A 24,860-nucleotide genomic window follows, 5' to 3' on the forward strand; every position below is an offset into this window, starting at 1 on the left:
TAGTATGAGCACCCTATCAGCCATAGCCTCTGTGTTAGTGTCCCCATGTTAGTGTCCTAGTATGAGCACCCTATTTGCCATAGCCTCTGTGTTAGTGTCCCCATGTTAGTGTCCTAGTATGAGTACCCTATTTGCCATAGCCTCTGTGTTAGTGTCCCATGCTAGTGTACTAGTATGAGTACCCTATTTGCCATAGTCTCTGTGTTAGTGTCCCCATGTTAGTGTCCTAGTGTCAGTCTACTTTTGTCGCTGAGACAGTGTTAGTGTCCCCATGTCAGTGTTGGTGCTCCTGTGGCAGTGAGCCAGTGACAGTCTTGGTGCCCCCATGTCAGGGCCCCTGCGTCATTGTTAGTATGCCTTTCTCAGTTTTCTGTCGGCGTGAGCCCCTCCCTTCATGGCAGTGTACCAGTCTTGGAGTCCCCCTTGATGTCATTGTTTATAAAATGCACATTCCATCCTGAGTCCATTTCAAAACACCCAGGTGATCAATGAGCACTGGCGCCTGAGAACTAACATAGAGAGGTCTGGTGATCTAAAAAGTGGGCCAGTGGTACTGAGTAGTTTAGGAAGGAAACTTTGAAGAAAGTTATGAAATTCTAAATCTTAGAAACTAAAGATGCTGCACTGTTTTGTGGAAGGGGGGAAAAGAGCGCAGAGCTGCATTTACTAAAAATGGACTGCCACTACTCTCTTCCTCTGTGTTAGTGCACAAACCATGCACAAACCAACCCAAACCAAGCCATGCAGAATCTGTTGCTTCATGGTGCAAAGGTGTATCTGATTTCTAGCAAAGGGTTTGTACGGAAGGTATACCCTTTCCGTAAAAAACCCTATGCCTAGATTTGATGGATGTGTGTTTCCTATATAATTCAGAAAATATGGAATAATATTGCTAGTCCACCTTTGTGCCCGCAAGGAGGCATTATTTTTTTATTTAAAGCATGGTTTGGCTATCTTAGTACGTAGGATCTGGCATAAAAAAATATGGGTGCTAGTGCTGTAACGGTCAAGTACTGTTATGGCTTTTCTATGTGCAAATGTCAGGGCGCATAAAGTGCTATTGGATGAATCGAATTTCACAACTGAGCTTGGTCAACAAAACAATACACTCAATAAATGAGAAGCACTTTAGGCTCCGCAAGAAAGACAGAGAATGAATATATTTTCAAAGCAGTCTACAATCTCCTGCTCTGATCTGCTTTACCCTAAGTCTGAATCTACTCATTACAGCTCCGCACTATACTAAAACACAGCAATCTAACTTTCTACACACGAACTTTGGGCCATTTTAGCAAGGCTTAGCGCTGTATTTTTTATCGCTGGTTTAGATCGTGGAGATAACGCGTTATTATCAACGTTTATCTCCAAGGCGATAATAAACCAGCGATAGCGGCGATTCTCCATCAATAACGCGGGAATTCCAGCGATGAATTTCCATCGCTAAGGAAAAGGTCGCTAATAGGCAGGTGTGGATTCAGCCGTAGAATCCACCTTCCATAGAAAACAATGGCCAAGTCAGGATTTTAGCAGGTGTTAAAATCCAGCGATAATCGCGGTTAGCGTGAGTTTTTTTATCGCTTCACGGGCATTGCTAATAGGGAGAAGTTGTGTTAGCGACTTCTTTCTATTACTTTTAGTGAGGAACGCCCACTTTGCATGTCATTAGCGATAAATATCGCTGACATTCAAAGCGGTAAAAAAACGTCCGCTATCGCCATTAAGCTGTCGCTAACAGTTGTTAGCGACAGCTTGCTAATGTGGCAATAAAAGTATCGCCGCTTTATCGGCAAAAAGTGCCGCTAAAGTGGCGATACTGCCCTTGCTAATATGGCCCTTTGGGGCATATCAGCAACAACCGGCGATAATTATCGCTAAGCGCACTTAGCGCTAGGATAATTATCGCCGGCTAGTGTGGATTTTTATCACTGAGATAGCGTGCTATTAGCAACGCTTATCTCAAAAGCAATAGAAATCCTCACGCTAACTGCCTAACGTGAGATTATCGCTGGAAACCCAGCGATAATCTCACGCAATGTGGCTTTAGCTTGTTGATAGGGCCCCACGAACTTAGCCATGATATCCACCTTCCATAGAATATCATGGCTAAGTCAGTCCTGAAGCAGGCGTAAGGAAAGTAGCGATAACAGGGGTCATCTCTACTTTTCTGGCCGCTATGCTTCATAGCGTGGGGCTTGATGAAAGGAGAAATGTCGCTTAGCGACATTTCTCCTGTCATGTCAGGTCAGGAACGCCCACTTTGCATCTCATTAGAGATGCAAAGCTGGGCGTTAGGAATTCCTACGCTAACGCAAGTTTTCACGCGTTAGCATGAGCTTGCTAATTAGGCGATAAAATTATCGCTGCTTTTCGGCCGAAAACGGCCGCAAAAGCAGCGATAATTCTATCGCCTCGCCTTGCTGATATGCCCCTTTGTTGGGGGTACATAACAGTACAGCGCTACCACGACGGCAGTCTGGCCCTCACTGGATTCTGGATGTGAGCCCCCACGTGGGCGAGGGCTGCTCTGTTGCCTGCATTGATCCAGAGTCCCAGGAGAGTCCCAGGAGGAGAATTAGTGCTGCACTGGATGGTCACGTGCTGATGTCGTTCTACAACTCCTGGAAGTCGCCATGTTCCTTTCAGGATCTTGAAAAGGACTAGTAGTGAGAGGCTGCTATCTAGAGGAAAACATAAGCTCCTACATTGTCCAGACATATAAACTTTATCTGCTACATCTGTATGATGTCGAGGACATTTAGAATCCTCCAAACAGTTTAATTTATACGGTGTGTATAGTCATATGGTGTATTTCACAGTGTTGTAGTCAGAGTTGGTGATCAGCACGTATCAAACCCCAATTTGAATGCTTTAGTGATCTCTAAACTATCAATGCCCTGACCAAACATAGTGGTCCACTTTGAAGAAAGTGATCACCCAGTAATTACTAAAGCAAGGCTAACAATTCATTTAATTCCAAAATAATACTAGAAAACTTTTAAAAAAAGAAACAGGTACTTGTAGATATTTACATTTTTCAGCAGCTCAGTAAATGAGAGAAACATCCCATTATGGAATAGCTGCCCAACTATGGCACGCCATAATTTAGACCACTCCTTTATAATCTGATTGCTAATATACTAGGGAAAAATTGACCACCTCTCTCACCCGGTAATTTAATAATCTTGATAGCTCTTCTTTCTTTTTTAGTGCCATAGAAAACAATTAATTGCTGATTCAAGTTGCCGAAAGAAGTAATAGGAACAAATAACGGAATTGATCTGATTAAATATAAGAATTTGGGTAACACGTTTATTTTAACTATGTAACAACGCTCCATTAATGTAATAGGTAGACGATTCCAGTTTCTGTAATTTCTGCAGCATTTTTCCAGTAACACCTCAAAATGATTTAAATTATTTGACTTACATTACAGCAAATCATGGTGGCAAAATAGATAGCACCCTCAATCATGCTTATATCCTACCTGTGAGCCATGTAATTTGATATAATTTAAGTCTTGTTAACATTCAGTTTATAATCTGAGTCTTCGCCAGACATCCAATCACCTGTTCAATTGAACCCATTGTCAGTGATTATTATTCGAATGTATAGCAATGCCATCTGTGTATGTGGAGACCTTCAGATTGACATCATTAGGAGCAACTGGAGCTATATCGAGATTTCTCTTTAACGCTAGTAGGTAAAGCTCTAAGTATAACAAGTAGCAAGAGGGATAGGGGCATTGGCCTCGTGCCCCTTGTGATTCTAAAATGTTTTTATTTTTTCCCCATTATAACCATGCCAGCGGAAGGTTTTACATATAATGCCCGAATTCTATGAATCGTTTTTCCCAAAAACTATTTTCTATAGGAGCATCTATAAATATTGCCATGACATCAGATAAAAAACACAAGATTGTACAAAAAGAAATTAAAAAAACTTACCTTATCGCTGCGTCTCTCGTTCGCTGTCCACCACTTCGGGCCGGAACAGGAAGCACCCAGGTATGCAGCATTGTGATTGGTCTGAGCGCCATGGTTTGGTGCTCAGACAGGCAAGCCTGCGCATGTTCTCCACCCAGGCTATAATGCAGCCTGGGTGAAGAGCATGCAAAGGGCACATGGCTGGCCGTTCTGAGATGGTCGGCTAAACAGTCATGCACACTAACTTTGTCCCACCACTCCTCCCTCTGCTCCTCTGTCATCAGAGCAGCCCCCCCGCCCCGCCCCGCCCGCAAAGCTGCTGCAGCAAGAAAAAATTGCATGATAATAACGTTGAGTTTATCGTTTTATTTTTCCTTCATTTCACTGCTGCAAAGCAGTGTGGCAACGCTCCTCTGCCTTAGTGGACGAGCTGCTACTGTTTATTTGTCCTAACCATTTCGTACCTGCAGCCTGTATCCTGTGTCACATGACTAGGTGTAGTTAATGTTAGCCTTTCTGTATCCTGCCAGACAGTGATACAAAAGGTGTCATCAGAATCGGCCATCTTGTCAGGATGTGAGGAGGCGAAGCTGTCACCTTCCATTCTGCACTTCAAAGGGGCTACCTCAGCAACCTCAAATAGGACTTCACATTGGTCTGGTGTCAATATAGACCTCTGGAGCAAAGGCAGGGAAAGGAAATAAATTACAGTACCAGATGAGATGGGGAAGTCTAGTAGTTTCTCCCCTTTCAAAGCTGGCATAAGGTATAAATATTGGACCATAAAGCTAACTCTTCTGTACACTTCTGGACCTCTGGATACTATAATACTATAGAAGAAGGACATGCCTGCTGCCAGAGGACCGCCCTGCTTCAGGTGGCCTACCCTGCTGTCAAAGAAGAAAGGCTAGACCTGCTCTCTTCATCCCAGGATACATGAGTGGCTCCAAGGGTCAGTTGACTGATCACCTGTTTGAGCTACAGGAACACAACAAGCTCCAGAGGCTTCCCTGTGGCAACTGGCCTTGCCTGTACCTGCAACTGGACCTGCCTGAGCCCTGCCTCTCCAGGTACTGGGCCCTTCGTTGGCATCAGAGTGCACTTCTCTGAAGACAAAGCAGAAATTCTGAAGCTTTAGGCTCTTCACAACTGCAAACAGACCAGTTCATGCTGAGGTCTTGCATCCTGAAATGACCGCCAACGTGAAGCTCCTGCAAACATGACTCTTCGGGGCACCACCGACAACTGTCAACGTGAGAGCTGCACTTTGCTCTACAGCGACAATAGTCTGCGGTGATCAATAACATAAGCTCCATTAACAACCATCCACGATTCCCGACAGAATCTTTGCACTACACTGATGACCGTCCGCAATGCCTGACTTGCTCTTTGCACTACAGCGATGACCATCCTCGATGCTTTCCTTTCTCCTCACTGCCTCATCGCAAATTACTTTGTAAAAGTTACCTTTTTCAGCAGGACTAATCTGGTCCTTGTATTCAGCCAGAGCGCCTTCACAGTCGGCCTGAACTTGTGCCTTTCCATGGTCTAGAATGACCAGATAACCACGAGCGGCACTTTGTGCCTTTTGTCGCTACATTACCTAAATCTCTGAAAATTCATAACTCTGGTTCTACTGTTTGGAGTTTTGGTGTCAAATGATTTATTAAATTGTATTCTATTTTTCTAAATTGCTGTGGTATTTTTCTTGTGTTGTGTTTTCCCTTTACTTCTATTTGAGTAATACTTTACACATTGCAACTATGTTAATTCTGACTGCTGTTGTACCATCCTACCAGAGGGTTAAGCACAGGTTAAATATGTGACATTTGTGGTTCATTCCGACAAGGATTGTAGCTGTTGCTTGAGAAGGGCTCACACCTCCCTCAACTAACTACCCAGTTTTTCACAAAGGGTTTCTTTTGACATAGAAATTATGTTTAGTGCTCTAGAAAGCTAAAACAAGGGCACATTTCCTGAGTTCTCAAATATCTTCCTCATCCATTTCAGTAAAACAATCTGCCTTGCAGAGTGAACCAATTACTTTCAAAACACCAGCAACAGTATATCAGTTAATCAAATGCTGCTTCACCACAGAGTTCTGATGAACAACTAGAGCACTAACATTTTGTATTGAAGGCGAAAGTGAGACACTCCTCATTGCCATTTTGTTGGTATAGGAACTGTTGAATTTATAGCCTTTCCTGAGTAATGTAAATGACCATTGAGATGTTAATGCAGGTATGAAACTAGTGGGAAAGTGTAGGAAAGTGGGATCTGCTTCTTATGGTTACCCTCACTTTTTGCTTGATGTTACTCTGTTTTGACTAGTTTGACTGGGACCCTGCTAATCAGGACCACAGTTTATCTGCTTTCTCCCTAAAATGTTATGCCATGTATTTAGGTACTCTCCAGATTACATGCTGTGGTTCCCTTGTTAGTACCTAGTATATGGTACACATGTACCCAGGTCATAGGTACCCCAGAGGCCTCCCATGGGCTGAAGCATGTATTATGCCACCCATGAGAGGCCATGCAAAATGGAACTACAGGCTTGCCATTGCAGCCTGTGTAAGATGGTGCATGCACCACTTACTTTAGATATAGGTTTACTATATCTACAGGTCACTACACTTAAAACCTATAAGTCATCCCTATATCAGGCCTTGACAATCCCATAGGCAGGGTGCTGGGTTTTACGGAAAGGGTGCCCCTGCACGAGCAGAGCACCCCTGCAGCCTTCCGCGACCAGTCTCCCGGGTTGACGCAGCCAGAATTATAGGTAGAGGTGCATTATTTGCTCGAGTAACATGCTATCTCGAAAACAGCTGCAACAAACCATGTGGTGTTTGGTATCAAACACCTTGGAATCATACCGGTAGCCGGTGTGGGAGGTATGATTCCACCCTTCTGAAGTGAGCTTCGTGGGGTCCCTGGTCTTCCCGGTACCAGCCTTCTCAACCCGCACAGCACAAAATGGTTGCTGCCGACCAAAGACACATTTCTACCCTTCTGCTGCTGAGCCAAACTCGAGCAGGGGAAGGCAGCACAATAGGCATCCTGTCACAGGGAGGTGTGACCACCTCCCATGCAGGATTTAGTGTATGGGGGCTGGGTGGGTGTACTTTCAAAGTGCCTGAAAGTCTGCACGAGGGGCACATTTTGTGTCCCTGTGCATAGCCCAGTTCAAACCAGTCCTGGGAGCCCTTGGCTCCTGCTCTGGCCCGAAACTGGAAAAAGGACATGGGAGTAACATCCCAACTGTCCTGACCCTCCCCTGGGAGGGTCCCCTGAATCTGTCCAACCCTCTCCCTAGGGTACAAAAGGGCTTACCTGGCTGTAGGACCCTAGATTCGATGTGGACACGATTCTGAACAAGAAACCACTGACCTTTGACTGTCGGGACACTCTAGACTTTGCTGGACTTTGACTAGGCCTGACTTCATCTTCCTCTCCGTCCAGAGCATTGCCTGTGCCTGTGCACCATACAGGCTCCGTGCAGGACCTGTGGAGCATCAAGTACAACTGAAGTATCTCCCTCGGGGTGAAGGAGTTACTTCCCTGCATTCGCAGGCACCGTAGAACAACTGACCGGTCTGCTGATCCTGAGCTCCTGCGGACTCCGAAGGCTCCAGCAATACAGGAGGTGGGTTCCTATGTTCCTTGTGGTTGAGCTGCCCTCTCACCAAGTTTGAGGCTGGTATCCTTCGTGGGGACAACATAACCCAAACCCCTGTGTACGTGCACTTTGCAAGTGCATATGCTTGTTGACGTTCCCCAACTAAGTGCATTGGGCTGTCAATAGCCCAACCTCTGCGCACATTCATTTCATACAAAAGACATTTCCTCCTCACACTCTGTGCCTGCAAGCTGTAACTTTGGGAAACTGCTAGAGGTCCCCTCACGAGTGCTGTGCCTTCGGCCTGTGGGTCCACTTGAGGGACAACACTGCTTTTTTTGAGCTCCCCTGGTTGCTTCAGGCCTGCCCTGACTCCCCTTGCTATGGTGAGTCCCCTAGTCCTTGCGGGGCGAGACCGTAACCTTCTTTGACCTTCTTCTTGGGTTGCCGCTGCCAAGGCTTGTTGGTGCTAACGCCGGACACCGACCCCTCAGCACTCGATATCCTTTGTGGGACAGCTTGTCTCCAGCTCCTGGTCATCCTCGACATCTCCTGGTCCCTGCAGCTGTAGAGTCAAGGTCTCCATCTTCACACCTGAATCACCTGACATCGGTGGGCATTCATCTACCAAGCACCTGGTCACTCCTGAGTGACCCACACTCTATCCCCTCTTCTTTCAGGTTCCTTCCATCAAGAATCAACCTGTGGGTTGCATCGGACTCTTTTCTTCTTTCCAGCAGTGGCATTTCTTTGAAGACTCCCATTGCGAACAACAGCGGTTTTCGGCGCCACTTCGACCATCTGCACCCGGCTAACCTGGGATAGGTTACTCTGGTACTTTGGTATCCACGGGTGGGGTGGCTCTCCAACCTTCTAAGTTCCAAAGTGTTGCTTCATAATCCACTGTGAATGCTCCTTAAACTGTAAAACTGCAACCACGACTCTCCCATTGAATTGTACGTAGCACACGGTCGTGTTCTCACACTGCACCAGTCCTCCGTGGGATCCCTACTTACTCACCTTGGGTGGTTCCTTGGGGTCCCAGCGATTCTACATCCTCTAGACACTGTCTTGACTTGAGTAGTGGTTCTTATACCACTATTTTAGTATATGGTTTGGTCTCCTCCTGGAGCCCACTGTGTATTAGTGCTACTTACGATTGTTTCTGTGCTACAGTATTGTGCGCTTTGCGTTAATTTGCATGTAGCAGATACTGTGAGGTATTTAAAGTGTGTTATAATAATAAATACATATTTTTATAACTGCTGTGCGATTCTCCTTTCATTTAACCAATACAATAAGGTTGCATTCTGGTAAAACAAGCTGCTTAACATTCCTTCAAGACTAAGCATGAAGGCTGCTCTCCACAGCTACCACTTAGATAGCTTTCTAAGGTTATTTTTGACCTCTTAAATCAACATGAGGGTTGTTTTGACTGGTGCAAGGTGCCCATTTTAATTAGTGGACAGTATATACCAGGCCGACTTCTCACAGAAGGTGTGTATTTTTAGTAATTTTGAGGTATATCCTGAATTTGCCCCTTCTTCTCACCCAGGCAAGGGTGAACTTGCAGTGTTGGGTGCGACTCCAGCTAAACTTCTTAGGCCGTGTGGCCCTTTTTAAGATGGTGGTTCTCACCCGCTGTCTATACATTTTCCCAGATTACCTCTGCTAATTCCCGACCTGCAGTTCATGGATTTTACAGCCATAGTCAGTGCCTTCCTGTGGGCTGATTGCCCACCCGTATTGTTTGGACTAAATGCCAAATGCGCAGTTTACGTTGGTGGAGTGGGAATGGCTGATCTCCAAATGTAGTATCAGGCCACACAGCTCCTGGTTATCACTAGTTGGTTAACCATAGGGTGGGATGATCCTACATATCGGATTGAAATTGCATTATGTCATGGGATTGCTCTTTGGTGACCCTGTCCCGCAACATCCCCCAGAGATGACTAGGGTACTTTCCCAGACTTAAAAAACAGCATCACGAGCAATTGGTTGGCACAACACACTCACTCAGCAAACTCCACTGTGGCATGGCCTCCAGCTCCACCAGACTTCCAAGCTTCCAGGTGTGGGACTACATAGGTATTACGTACCTAGGCGACATTTGGGAAGGGGACCATATCAAATCATTCCAGAACCTTAAGGCACAATATGCCCTTTCTGATACCCGATTTCACCAGTACCTGCAAATCAGACATTCCCTTGCTGTGTATATGGACGATTCAAAGTGCTCCAGTTGGTAGCCCAGTCACTAATGGGTGCACTGGGGAGGGGCGTGGTGCCCTGTATTTATTGTCCCATGAATAACAATGCCTCTGATGCCCTAGACCCCCTGAGGATAAAGTGGGAGCCCTGGATGGGTCTTATGGATGATGCAGACTGGCAGTTTGCCTGAATGCCCCCCCCCCCCCAAAATAGCGATGTCCTCTCAGCTACTTCTTATTCAATTGAACTATAGTCACTGCACGTACATTACACCTTTGAAACTATAGCAGGCCCGGGAAATGCATTCCAATACTGCTTTTGTTGCCCTACCTCGAATGTGGATTTTTTCCACATGACTTGGCTGTGTCCCCCAATCGCGGAGCGTTGGAAGCGTATGGCACACTCCTTGTCCTGGGTCCCGGGATACACACTCACACTGCCACCGAAAGAGGCCCTTCTGTGAGCTCTAGACGATCTTAGCAGTTCCAGGGGGGAGGTACCTTATTAGGTTGACCACGGTTGTGGCAAAAAGAGACATTGCTCGACGTGAAAATCGCCCACTGCACAACAGTGGCTGAGTGGGGCCGGGGGATGGATTTGTGTGCGCCTCGAGAGGAACCCGTGAATGTGGCATGAGGATGTCCCTGCAAATATGAACACGTATGGAGGTTATGGTTGGATCACTGTGGTCTACGAGTAACAGCATAGTGGATATCGCCAGTAATCCTTTGCTTTACACTATTACATGTGTGGCAGATTTGTGTAGTTTCTGTGTCGAAGCACTTCGTTGTGTTTGAAAACAATAAAAATTGGTTATAAAAAAAATTGAGATATAATGCATTTTTACAAGGGCTAAAAATAGTTCAAGAGAGAGCTGTCTGCATATGCACAGCATCTCCTTCTCACCTTTGTTTACCGAGCCTACCCATTTTCTCATTTGCCTAACAACTCCCTAAAATAGTAACATTTCAGCAGACTAATATATGTCACTGAAACAAAAACAAAAGTTAAAATGACATTATAGTTAGGTTAGGTGTGAAGACCTTAACTTGTTTAAAAAAGAAATAAGAATTCAACAAAAAAAAAAATATTAAAGTGACGTTACAGTTAGGTGTTGAAATGAAACATGGGCAAACGTTAAAAACCTAAAAAACAAATATGCTAGTTACAGTTTTATCATGCACTGCTTGTGACCTCACATAAGACCTCACTCTTGCTATGTTGAATGACATCATTAACGACATCACTTGAGGCATTTTTTTCATAGTTTTCAGTCAGACCCTGCATCCAGTACTCATCAGGACTTGGACTCCTTGCCTAGGCAAGGCCAACCATCTGCAAGCATCAACTACACACAATTTTCAAGCCACACGTAGGACAGGTTTGACACAGGGCTTAGCCTGTGGCCAGGGTGTATACTCACCACTTCACAAGTGGGCAGCCACACTATGCACAAAAATTGGACATACACAGTGGAGGTTTTTTGCAAGTCCTGGCATCACACCTGCTGTGTTGAAAGTTTTGGGCTGATTTCTCAAGTGTGGGCTGAGAAAAATTTGTGTTCCCAAAATGCTATTTCCCATACGGATTTTGAACACAACTACAGGCACACCGTTCGACGGAATTACCCACATTTGGCATAAAGGTAGCTTATTGTCCATTAGCATGTTTTTTGTTATTTGGTATAAATTTGTTCAGTGGTTCTTGAGATTTTGGAGGAAAAAGAAAGTTGTATAACTAGGGACGCGGACCCTTCACAAATCCTAAAGATCTTGTGAAGAGATATGATTTGCTGCCAACACTTTACCCAGGAAGTGTTGGCAGCCACCTTGGGACTTGGACTCAGCCGAGTCCCAAAGAAAAATGAAAAAAGAAAAGAGAATGGTGCATGAATATTCACAAATCCCAACAAAAATTTAAAAAGAAAACAAGTGTGGTCTCCCACGCTTGTTTAAATATTAGCCCACGGGTGGGCAAGGTCCTGGGGGTAAATGTAAATTGAAGAAATGGGGAGGGGGTGGAATGCGCACCCCCTCCACAAGGCATTTTAAGCCCTGGGAACCAGACCCAGGTGGGGTTTATTTAAAATCATTATGAGAAGTCCCCCCTTCTTGGCCTTCAAAGACCCCGGAGAGACCACCACCTCCATGGGGCATGTAAATATGTAAGACGGGGGCCACACGGCCAACCCTCCTACATTTAAAAATGCCCCAGGGACCACTACCACCCTGTGGGATAAGACATGAACTAGGAGGAGGGGGGCCACACAGTCCTCCTCATGGGCCATATTTGGCCCTGGGGACCACCACCTCCCCAGGGCATGGCTTATAACAAAGAGGGAGTGGTATGCGTGGCCCCCCTCCTGGGCCCGTTTTCAGCCCTGGGGACCATTACCTCCCCAGTGCTGGCCCTGTGCAATCGAAAACAGGAGGGCTGTGCAGTGCCCCTTCTGGCACCAGTAATGACCGCCTTCGGGAGATAGCAATTTGCTCTCGCTTAGCTGGAGCTTTGAAAGCTCGTGCCAAGCGAGAGCACACTGTAAGTCCACTCTCGCTGGAAAAATGGCTCATGCTTGCTTGGGGCAGAGTTTTCATCTGTTGTCCTGCCTGCTATCAAGCAGGCAGGAAAACAGGTGAAAGGATTGCTCCCACTTACAGGGAACAGCATTTTTGGCTGCTCCCTACATGTGGGAGCAATGCCGGCTTCCTCTAGAGGCAGAGAGCCAATAGGTACAGTGGGGGCTCCCCCACGTGATCCCCAACGCTGCACACGGGGTGACCTGGGTGGCCTCCAGGGCCCCCAGCATAAAACCCCTCCTCCCCCATTATGTTTTGGCTGATGCTGGGGGACTGGATTCCCAGGGTTTAAATCAGTCCGGGAAGGGGGACTGTGTGTCCCCCCATCCATATTATGTTTTGGACTGGGGTGGGGTCCCCTGGGTCATATTCCCCTTGTATAAATTTTAAAGCAGAGTTGATGGTTCTCCCTTATAGTTACCCTGAGTATGCAAATGCCCAAAATCATCTGCAAGCTCTGATCATTTGAGCCGGCCCCACTCTCCTTAGTAGTATGCAAAGGTCTTCCTGCCTTTTGCCACGTTGATGGGACAGTTTACCAAAAAGAGTGTGTCCCCGGCTATTTTGGTAACACGTTCTTTTATTTTTTTTTTACTCTTTATTTAGAATTTTTGCATCAAAAGACAATAATGCAACACACTTGTCCATACATGGCTTCAGTAACAGAATGACATACTACAAGGAATCCCACACACCAGCCAGGTACATGTTCCTACGCAGCTCCATCCTCCCAAGGCCGTTCCCCATCCCCAAACATTCCGACATAAGCTCTACTCCCCCCGACAGACCCCCCCTGTGATCACATTCAGCATGCTTTGAGCCCCCAGAAGCAGCCAGTCACCCTGCCCCATAAAGACAGGTAATGTTCCCGCGTGGCTCGCTGTGGCAGTGCAGTGGTATGCTATGCAAGGGTAGCACCGCAGGCGGCCATCATTTCGCCCCTGCGCAGGCAGTGTCCCCCCCGCGTCCCATGGGCAGGACGAAAGCATATGACTCAGTCCCCAACAGGCCTGTACTGAGTGCCTCCCCCCCGGCCAGGGCTGGCAGCAGGAGCTGCACTCCTCAAACAGAAGCGGAAGGCGATCGCTGGTCGCCGTGTGCTGCGAGGTACCGCGTCAGGGGCCCCCATATGTCGGGGGGCCGGGACGCGGACGGAAGCAAATATGAATATATCAGGACATTTTCCTGGCAGGTGATCAAATCCCGCAGCCATTCTTTAAACCTGGGGCGTCTTCCACGCCCCCATCGACACGCTATACGGCGCTTAGCTAGAAGCAGCACACACATAACAAAACGGCGGTCAGGCTTAGGTATGTCTCGAGTATACCCCAGTAGGACCTGTAAAGGAGAGGGCGGCAGCGGGGACCCTAGCATCTCCCCCAAGGCCTCGTATACCTGGCTCCAATAGTCATCGATGTATGGGCAGGTCCAGGCCAGGTGCAGGAAGTCCGCTCCAGGAGAACGACATCTGTCACATCTATCATTATCACGAAGATGAAACCTATGCATCTGGGCCGGAGTGCAGTAGAGGCGAAGTAGGAATTTGTAATGAATAACGTGGAACCTACCACTAGAGGAGATCATTTCGGTCTGCGAGCAGCAGAACTCCCATTGATCGTCCGTAATCACAATACCTATCTCGGCCTCCCAGCCCGCACGGGACCTCAACACCACCCCCCTATCACAAGTATATATCCGCCGATAAAGCGAGGAAACCATATGCGAAGGTGAAGAGGAGTCAAGCAGATAATGAAACGGTTCCAGAACTGTGGGTTCGTCCGGATATGCCGGCAACAGCTTCTGTAGCCCGCTGCGAAGCCGAATGAAGGCACAGACTTCCAGTGGGGTGGGGACAACGTCCCCATAGAGGAGCGGGAGATCACGGAATCTGCCTTCATGAAATAGATCACCCCAGCTCGCAATACCCATCCTCAATTCTATTCTCTGGAACATCCCCTCCCCTAAAAGTGGGAGAGCCGGATGATACACCAGAGGCATCAACGGAGAATAGAGGAATGGCGAGCCCAGACGGTCATCAATAACACTCCAGGCATGTGCCGTAGCATGTACAGGGTTGCGGTCCGCGCGAGACGAAGGCACCTCAGCGAGGGCCGCCCCCTCCAATGGAACCGGATCCGCCAGCCAGTCCTCCACCGCAGTCTGTGGCGGGAGGGCAGATACCAATAGTACGCATAGTGCGCGTGGGCACTGTTATAATAGAGTTCAAAGTCCGGTATATCGAATCCCCCCTGCCCATATGGACGCACGAGCACAGACCATTTAAGCCGCGGTCTCTTCCCCCCCACACCAGACGGATAAGCTCTGATCTTAACTCCCTAAAGAAGTAACCCCCCGGATGAAACGGGATATTGAGGAATAGGTAGAGCAGTTTAGGGAGTATAACCATCTTTATAAGGGAAATTCGACCGGCCATCGACAGCGGCAAAGTCAGCCACCGGACCACATGCAAGCGTATTGAGTCAAGCGCCCTACCATAATTCATGCGCATCATCTCCTGTTGGTCCCTGGAGACCCATACTCCCAAGTACTTCATGCCCTCGTCGCACCACTCCAGTGGAAAGTCAAGCGGAACTCTATCAATACCGTTCGTAAGAGGGAATACAGCGGATTTACCCCAATTGATGTGGATCCCCGAGTACAGCGCAAATCGAACAAATTCTCTAAGTATAGGATTCAGGTTATCCCGAGGATTCTTGATATAGAGTGTGAGATCATCCGCATAGAGTGACAGTAAAATTTGCCGCCGTTGGCACCTAAGGGATGCCGCAAGATAATTCTGCCGCAGGCGAGACGCCAGGGGCTCTATCGCCAATGCAAAAAGAAGTGGCGACAGTGGGCACCCCTGGTTATGAGGAAAGGAGCAGAGACGCGGCCGTTAATAAGGATTCGTGCCTTGGGGCAGCAGTACAGGATCTGAATCCATCTGGAGAATGCCACTGGCATGCCCATATTTTTGAGGATCAGGTGAAGATAGTCCCACTCGACCGAGTCGAACGCCTTGGTGGCATCCAAAAATACTGCCACCAGGGCGAGGGAGGGATCCGCGTTATTCAAAATCGAGAAGAACGTCCGTAAGTTGTGGGAGGTAGAGCGGCCCGGAATAAACCCCGCCTGATCTGGCAGTATCAGCCCTCCAATCAAGAGGTTAACGCTATTCGCTAGCACCTTAGCCAGGATCTTCACGTCGCTATTGATGAGGGAGAGAGGCCTGTAAGAATCGCAACTGTCAGGGGGCTTTCCTGGCTTAAGAAGAGAGACGATGAGAGTCTCCGACATGCTGGGCGGCAATAAGCCGGTCTCATTAGCCTCCTCGAACACCTCTCGCAGCACCGCCGCCAGCGGATCAATGAAGGTTTTATAATACCCAATAGGAAAGCCGTCCAGGCCCGGCGACCTACCCGACGCCGTCTGCATTATGGCTTTCGGCTACCCCTATAGGAGCCGCCAGGAGTTCCCGCTGAGCATCAGAGAGCCATCCAAGGGTAAGCTCCGATAGGTACTCAGACATCTCCAAGGGCGATTCACGTTGGGACCTATACAGGGCGGAATAGTGAGACACGAAGGTGGACAGTATAGTATAGAAGGCGTGTCACGCTGCATAGTACCATCTGGGGCCCGGACCTCCAGTATGTGGTTAGCACCGCGCTGAGGAAGGACAGCTCCCGCCAAAAACCTGCCAGGTCATTCCCCCTCGCCATACGCTCGCGCAGTGAAATGCTTACCGCGGAAACGCACCTCTCTCTCAGCCGCGGTCTTGAACTCGCTGAGTTTGGTACGGTAGGCCAACTGTGCCACAGGGTCATTCAAAAAATTAGGGCCAGTTTCTAGGGCCTGCAAGGCTCGCTCCAAAGTGGTCAGCGTAGTGCGGAGTGAGCGCAGGACTCCCGAGCCCTTAGAAATACACACACCCCGCATGGTGGCTTTAAAGGCCTCCCACACCGTCGCCACGCTGGCCACCGACCCCCGATTCCGACCTATAAACTCCGTGATCTCCTGGGCCATCTCAAACGTAAACAATTCGTCCACTAGAATGTTAGGCTGCATGCGCCATGGAAGCGGGTCACCAACCAGTCCAGTCCTAGCCAGAGTGATCAGCACAGGCGCATGGTCAGAATAGGTACGAGGCAGGTGTCGCGCTCCGAACGGGGGGGCCCCAGAGTCCTCGACAGGAGCAGGTAATCTAACCGAGCCCAGGTGGAGTGCAATGTCGACCAGTGCGTGCCCTCCCGCACACCCGGGTGAATGTGTCGCCACGCGTCAAGCAGCGAGTGATGCGCTATGAGGTCACGAACATAAGCCTGTGAGCGAGGGTGATGCGTAGTATCAGCATTAGAGCGATCCAGGGCAGGGTCTAAGGTGACGTTGAAATCCCCTCCCCAGATCAGGTGTGTAGACCCTATGTCCAATATGACTGCCCACAGGGAGATGAAATGTGTGGTCCATAGGAGGATGCGATGGTGACGGTAGTATTACCCATCCATCCCCATACAGCACAGAATCGTCCCTCAGTGTCAGTTTTTTCCCCCAGAGGCACAAACGGGGTGTGTTTTTTGGACTAGTATGGCCATTCCCCTGGAGTATGTGGAGTAAGAAGAGAAAAGACTATATGCCGCCCACTTTGATGCAAACGTAGGTGCCCGGCGGGGGTCTGTATGGGTTTCCTGCAGTAGTGCTATGTGTATTTGGTGGCGGTCTAAATAACCCAAGACCTGACGACGTTTGCGCGGGTCTCCCAGCCCCCGTATGTTCCACGTCAAGACATTGATCCTACTGTGTGGGTCATGTTGTACACTTCGCTCCCCCATTGCCATTACTCGAGGGGACACCAATGGATGAGGCCGGGTAAGCCCTGTAGACGAGCCCCCACACCCCACTGTCCACCCCACCCCGCGCCAGGGAGATGCCATGCCCCCACCCCCAGGCCCCGATACGGAGATCGCCAGAGTTCAAGCCCGAGGAAAGAATAGTATGTGAGCCAGTGTTCAAGTGTGTTGTCGCAAATACAAATCCCCCCCCCACCCAGCCCAAACGACTTCCCCAACTCGCCGGAGGGAACCCTCCCCAAACACCGTTCCCCTGCCAACACCTCCATCCCCCATCCCACCCCCTCCCACCGCAGCAGCCCAATCCTGCCGGGATCCATACCCCCTCCCACCCCTGTCAGCGAACATAACTGTTGAAGTGGGGTATACCCTCTACGGGAGACACCAGTGTGCCGGACCTACCCTCCCCAACCCCATCATTGTACCCACCGCACCTACACCCCATTGGGCGAGGAGTCGACGTGGGATAGGGGGGGGAGTGCCATGGCGAATCATAGCGTCAATGTCCAGACCAGTACATCGTAAACGTTGGGCGACAGCACATTCAAGTCCCCAGATTATAATGCCTTCTCATCCCCGACATCTGAAGGAGAGATCTGAAGTCTAAGGCAGCCCCCACCGCGGGAAGAGTAACCCCCCCCCAGGAGTGCAGCCAGTCCATATCCTCCGTCAAAGGGAAGTCCAGACAAAGGGGAGAGACAGGAGCAAGGAAAAATAGACAGCGGGAAGCAAGAAGGAGAAACAGACACAGGGAAAAAGAAAGAGAAGAGAAGAGAAACCATGACAGCAGTACTCATCAGTCCGGAGCAGACGTCGGAGAGCGGGATCCCGAGCGTGTCCCAGGACTGCGCCGCTGAGAGGCAGCAGAAGGCTGTTCTTTGAGGAAGTGCTCCACCTGCTGTGGGCTGCCGAAGAAGAGGGCCCTGCCATGATGTGTGATCTTGAGCTTGGCAGGATACTGCATGAAATATGGAATGTCTCTTTGTTGCAGCTTCTTCTTCACTCCTACAAACTTGCGGCGGGCCTCCTGCACCATCTGGGTAAAGTCCGGATAAAAAGAGAGAGTGGTGTTTTCGTGCAGGATCGGTTGCTTCTCCCTAGCCAGGCGCAGTAAAGTGTTGCGGTCCCTGTAATTGAGGAATTTGATGATGACAGGGCGCGGCGGAGCCCCAGGAACCGGTCGAGGCCCCAAGGAGAGGTGGGCGCGCTCTACTACCAACTGCGGCGAAAAAGAGTCCCGACCAAATTTATCAATCAGCAGCCGCTCTATGAACTCCTCCATGCGACCCCCGCCACTGGACTCTGCAAGGCCAATCAGGCGAACGTTGTTTCGTCGGGAACGCGCCTCCAAATCTTCGTTTTTCTCGGCAATGACCCTGAGCAACCGGTCCATCTGTGACAGTTTAGCTGCACCAGTCACTGCACCGTCCTCAAGCTCCGATATTCACCCCTCCGCCTCCTTCAGACGCTCCCCGTGCTGGTCCAGTCACTGCACCACCGCTTCAAGGCGCGTGTTCATGGTATCAATTTTGGCGTCGATGGATGTTAGGCTCCTCTGCACGCCTACAAGGATAGTCTTCCAGTCCACCTCCTCCTCCTCGCCGGGGCCAGTCTCCCCGCCGTCCACAGGCAGCGTGCGCGTTTTCTTTTTGGGGGGGTTAAAGTGGAGCGTCGACTGTTTGGCATCTGATTTGCCCATGTTGGCCGCAGGCGAGAGCACAGGTCACCCACAGCCAGGCCGCACAGTGATTGCTATGTCCGGATGGTTCAGTAAGCGGCAACTCAAGGGGCCAGCCGCTGTCCACACCAACACCTCCAGACCCCAACAGAGTCCACCAGGCGACCAGCCCCTTCAATCCACCAGGAGTAATCTGCCCGGGGAGGCGTCCAGGCACCCAGACCAGCCCCCAGCAGGATCCACAGCACCTCCTGGACCCCCGTGGGACAGGGCCGCAATCTCACCGCACCGCAGGCACCAGGGTCCAAAGCCAGGCGAGGAGCCACGCGGATGGCCAAGAAGATCGCCGTCAAATCAGGTCCGCCGTCGCCGCACAGCGCGGGCACAGAGGATAGACCTCACCACCAGTCCTTACCCCAATGCAGTTCAGGGTATTGCCATCCACGGCTGACTAGCGGCGATCAGACCCAGGACAGAGCGCGTCGGCCTCAGGGTGCGCGGGCCAGGCAGATAGATCAGCGACAGGCACTCCGCCCGTACCTCTGACACAGCGAGGGCCGGAACCTGGGCCCCCAGCACGATCACCTCCCCGGGTAAGCACCAGCAAGGTCCTCCAGGGGGGTGGGAAGCACAGGCCCTCCACCAGCGTCCGGCGAAGTGAAAGCTGCGCCGACCACAGCCGACGTCTCGTCCGCGGCCCACAGGGCCCAACGAATCCCCAGGCTCAATTTGTCGAGAGCCGCCGCTCTACAGCTCCGCACCACACGGTGTACTGCGCCCTGTGCCAGCAACAGTCAATATCTCCGCCGCCGGGTCTCCAACGGTCTGCAAACTCGCACCGAGTGGTCCCGCAAGGTTGTGATGCCCGTCGGCGGCGCTAGATTGTTAGGAACTGGCCTGGAGGATAGTGCTGCAAGGTTTAATTTCGCCCGGCCGGCGGGAGCCGCACAACAGTGCGGCCATGACTGTCCAGCGCCACCTAGCGCCCCCCTAACACGTTCTTGATGTTAAGGAATACGAGGACATCTCCACCAAACAAACAAGCACTTACTTCATATAGTTGTGAGGGATTACCTTTGTTTGGTGGAGATTCACCTCTCTGTATTCTAGTTGTCTTCTCTTATATGGATGTGTGAATGGGTATGTAAGTGGTTGTGTAGTTGTGTGAGTAGCTCTGTTGAGGGCCTTCATGGGTAAGTGACTGGGTGTGTGAGTAACTGTACTGGTGAGTGAATGGGTGTGTGAGAGGCTGTATTGGTAAGTTAGTGGCTGTGTGAGAAACTGTATGAGTGAGTGAGTGGCTGTCTGAATAGATGTATGGGTAAGTAAGTAGCTGTGTGTGATTGAGTGGGTGAGTGCCTCTGTGGATGAGTAAGTGGGTGCATAAGTTGTTGTATGGGTGTGTGAGTGGGTGTATGAGAGGTTGTGTGGGTGTCTGAGTCAGTGTGTGAGCAGCTCTGTTGATGATGTCATGAATGATGACAGTTGAGATGTCATCAGTGATGTCACTGACCATGTCATGAGTGATGTAGTATGTGAGGTCATAACCACTACATTGTGGGGGGCTTAGGTTATAGTTCACTAAGGTAACTATAACTGCTGAATTTCACTGGTTTTGTACAAGTGAAATCTGAGCCTAACTATAACGTCCCTCAACCTTTCTTTTTTTTCCCACTGAATATTTATATATACCTATCTATATATATGTATATAAGTTTAAATGATACCATAGAAAAAATAGAAATATTGATTTAGGAGCATCGATAATAGTACGGTTTGAAAGATGTTTTATTTTACTTTCCTTAATTCAAATAAAAAGAAAAACACCAAGTGAACTCAATAGTTTCTCTATTCTTTACACGAACAAAACAAAGGGTAAGTTATTATCTTTTCATCCCATTGTTACACAGTTTGTGGTCTTTAATACTTAATATTACATTTATACAATCAGCCTTTTCGCATTTCACATTACAGGGTTCTTTTGTGTCAAATGGTATTTTTTTTATCTCTTCTGGTTAGTTTCATATGTATTGATTGCTTCAGCTAATGTCCATTATTGGTGTCCTGAATCCAGCCTCTCACTTTTGGGGTTCCTGTGGGCAACCAGGGTAACGCAGCTCCCCTTCCTGTAAATAGAAGGATGAGGCAAATGATTTAACATGTTGCATTCAGTTTGGCTGACTTCAATGCTTGTAGGTATGTTCAATATGTAGATTTTCTAATGATTTGTTTTTCATTGCTTCCCTGTATGTGTGCAGGACTGGGCAGTGCCAGACCAGGTGAAAAAATGTCATGTCTGTTTGTTTGCACTGGGGTAACTGATGTCTCTCATAGGGTCACGCTTGTGTAGCATTGCCGGAGGTATGTATGTTCAATGTATTCTAGTGAACTGTGTGAGTCACAATCTGACATTACTAGATACTTATCCTAATAGCTGGAGTGCTTTTTTCCATTGTCTGTGTGTGGACTCCAATCTACAGTCTTTCTCCCATTTCTGTCTTACTATCAGCAGTTCTTTTTTTTTTATTTCCCCCGTATCTCGCTGTATAATCTGGTGATTACTCCACTGCCTTGGTCTACTACTGCGATCAGTTCTATTGTTGACGAGGGTTAGGGAAATTTAAAATAACGTTCCAGCTATTTCGGGTGGTTTCACATATGCCAGAATATTTGGAAAATGGCCTGTTGTCAATTGAAATGCTGCCATTGCCATATCATGGGAAGCAAGGGCATTTGTCTCCTACTGTGTTGCAACCCCTTTATTTCTGGCTTGCTGTGCCCATTTTTCTTCCTGTAGACATAGACAGTTCAGTAATATCCACAGTGGTACCTGAAGGGCATATGGTCCATGTGTACCGTGTCTTGAACGGAATGTTGGCCACGGAGATCTTTCTGTTTTATGTAAGTGTTAGGAATTTGTGAGCGTTGTTTTAGTGCTAGAAAGGCTGGACCAGAGCTCAGTAATGCATAGCGCTTTCCCCAAAAGCTCTTTATCTATGCCGTCTACATCCCCAAACCTCCTGCTGCGAATTGCAACTGGGCTGCTTGGTAGTAGGCCTCCAAATCGTGAGCTAGTAGCCCTCCTTCTTCATATGTGTCTTGTAATATAGCTATGCTTCTTTTTTATTCCACATTAGCATTTTAAGCATGGCATTGAGTTAAGTAATTTGCGCTTGATTGCATTCAAACTACATGGAATATTGGCATCTCAGTGTGTAAACAATTTTGTGACCACTATTTTCCCTCTCCTGACAACAACAGGGATAGTCTAGACTCTAGAGTCTTCCGATTCAGTTTTTAAACTTTTTAACTTTTAGAATCTTTATTTCGATCGTTTAGATCATCAAAGATATAGTACATTACAATTGTATAAAAGTTCAGAGTTATCAGTATTCAAATATTAACATAAAAACAGTTGATTATCATAAAATGAATAATAAATACATTTAAAAGGATAAGAAATGTATTCTAGAATAAATTACCAGTTATGCTGAGCCGACCTTTTTTAGGAGGCTGGTTCGAACATGCCACATAGCCAGTAAATACTTTGCCACTGCAAAAACAATTGGGGGTGACAGATCGAATTTTAGTGTTCTAAAGGCAGGCAAGAATTCCCTAAAACCAATGCTTTTAGAATGGGTAGAAGCCAGCGCTTCCTTGCTCTCTGGTAAGCTTTGCAGAAGAATAACACATGTAAATCACTTTCCTGATGATTCAGACAGGCTGGGCATTGCTCACTTGTTGGGGGCTTGGACCAAGAGCTAGTAAAGGCCCTCAGTGGTAGAGAGCCATACCTCCACTGTGGGTAAAGCTTTCTAGCCAGCACAGGAGCCATGCCGTCCAGAACGCTTTCCATTTTGTAAAAGTCTTTCTGATATATAAATGAGTTTGTCAATGAACCCACCCGTGTACTGTGTAAAGTAGAGGTCAGCTTAAACTGGTAATAAAGTTGAGAGAGTGCCTTCCGTGAAATTCTCAGACTTGAGTTTGCGGGATCAGTCCATAATTCCTGCAAACCTAGGCTTTCACATAAACTTTTTACGTAAGTTAACCAAGGGATGTTACTATTGTTGGGTAAGGCAAGAAGTTCCTGAAGCTCGCTTCTGTAGTTGCCAAGATCTTGGCTACTCCAAACACGCTGCCAAAAGGTTAGTGGTTTTAGACCCAATTCCTCTGCAATTGGCCTGAGACCAAGGTCGAGTCTCAGAGGGAGCAGGGGCGTGCTGGGAGGGAGAGCCACCAACTGCCTCAGAAATTTGTTTTCTGTAGATGTTAAATTGTTGACAGGAGTATGGCCCCATAGTTCAGCCCCATAAATAACTGAGCCCCGAGCTTGGGATTTGTAGATCTGTAACATGGGGCCCAATGGGCGGTATATGGATTTGCCCACCATTCTGGTAATGCCACCCGCTTTCTGTGCTAGCTTCATGTTTGCCTTGATCGTGTGAGTCCCCCATGTCAGTTTCTCATTTATTGTTACCCCCAGATATTCGAATGTGGAGACCCTCTCCAAACGCACTGTACCCAGCATAGGGTTTGGGCGTGTTGAGGGAGTAGGGTTCAAAATCATAAATTTGGTCTTAGAGGCATTGATTTCAAGGCCCCTCTCGGTGCAAAATTGCAAGAACCCATCCACAATTCGTTGGATTCCCATAGGGGATTTAGACAGCAGCAGAGTGTCGTCCGCAAACATTATAGCGGGCACTCTGCTGCCGTTCAATTTGGGGGCGTCGATGTCATCTATCCTAGACAGGTGGGCGATTACCCCATTGACAAAAAGACAAAACAGGGTGGGTGCGAGCACACAACCCTGCCTCACCCCCCTGTCAACGGGGAATTTTTCTGTTAAACCCCCCATCCTGCCGCACCTGACCCGGGCATACTTTTTCTGGTGTAGTTTAATTAAGATTTCCAGAATGTCCGGTGGGACTCCCATATCGTCAAGGACACTCCAGAGTTTGGATCTCGGCACAAAGTCGAAGGCGGCGCGCAAGTCCACGAACACCGTGAACAAGCTGCCCCCCTCGACGAGCGCCGTCCTCCAATAGATGAGGTTTAGGCGAAAGATCTGATCCGTAGTGGATACCCCCTTCCTAAACCCAGCCTGGTATGGGCTCAGGGCAGCAGTCTCCTCGATCCAGTTCTGGAGACGGTCCAGGATAAGCCTTCCGAAAAGTTTTTGGGACACATCTATCAGGCTGATGGGCCTGTAGTTGGATGGGAGCAGAGGCGAGCCCTTCTTAAAAATCGGGACCACCTCTGCGCCCAGCCAAGTGGAGGGCACCTCCATGCCCGTTAGGACTGCGTTAAATAATATCAGGAGATAAGGGGCCCATATATCAGGCTCCTGTTTAAAAAGGTCGCCAGGCAGACCGTCCAATCCAGGTGCCTTCCCAGATGAGAGGCCTGCAATAGCAGCCCTGACCTCCTTTTCAGTAAAAAGGTCCGCTTCCAAGTGATTTAATGCGAGTGGAATTGTACAGCCCCTGTGCCCTGCATCCAGTGCATAGAGTGACTGGAAGTGCTCCTGCCATATGCGAGGAGAGATGTTGGGTTCGATTGCCAAGACAAGCTCCTCCGTGCCTGTATTGACGATACGCCAGAATTTCCGTGAGTCCATTACGGCTAGAGAGCTGGTGAGTTCTTCCCACTTATTCTGGTCCCACTCACTCTTAGCATTGGAGAGCAGCTTCTTATATTCACGTCTCCTGGCTTGAATCTCGGGCCTACTTTTATGAGACTTGATACTCAATAAAAGGTCCTTCCTTGCCCTGCGACACACTGCATTGAACCAAGTGTGCTGGGTCTTTCTACCCCCCTTCTTGGGTCCGTTACAGGTTAAATCTGCAGCCAGGGTCTTTACGACTTCTTCGTGCATCAGCCATATTTGTGTATTTTTTCCCCTGTTGCTGGGTTCCTCTATTAGGACGCCCATTTTTTCCAGAATGGGGATAAAGTTTTTGTAGAGCCGAGGGAGCTTTACTGTGCTTGCCGCTAATTTCTCCCACT

Source organism: Triturus cristatus, chromosome 8 (assembly GCF_964204655.1).
Source record: "Triturus cristatus chromosome 8, aTriCri1.1, whole genome shotgun sequence".
Lineage (NCBI taxonomy): Eukaryota > Metazoa > Chordata > Amphibia > Caudata > Salamandridae > Triturus > Triturus cristatus.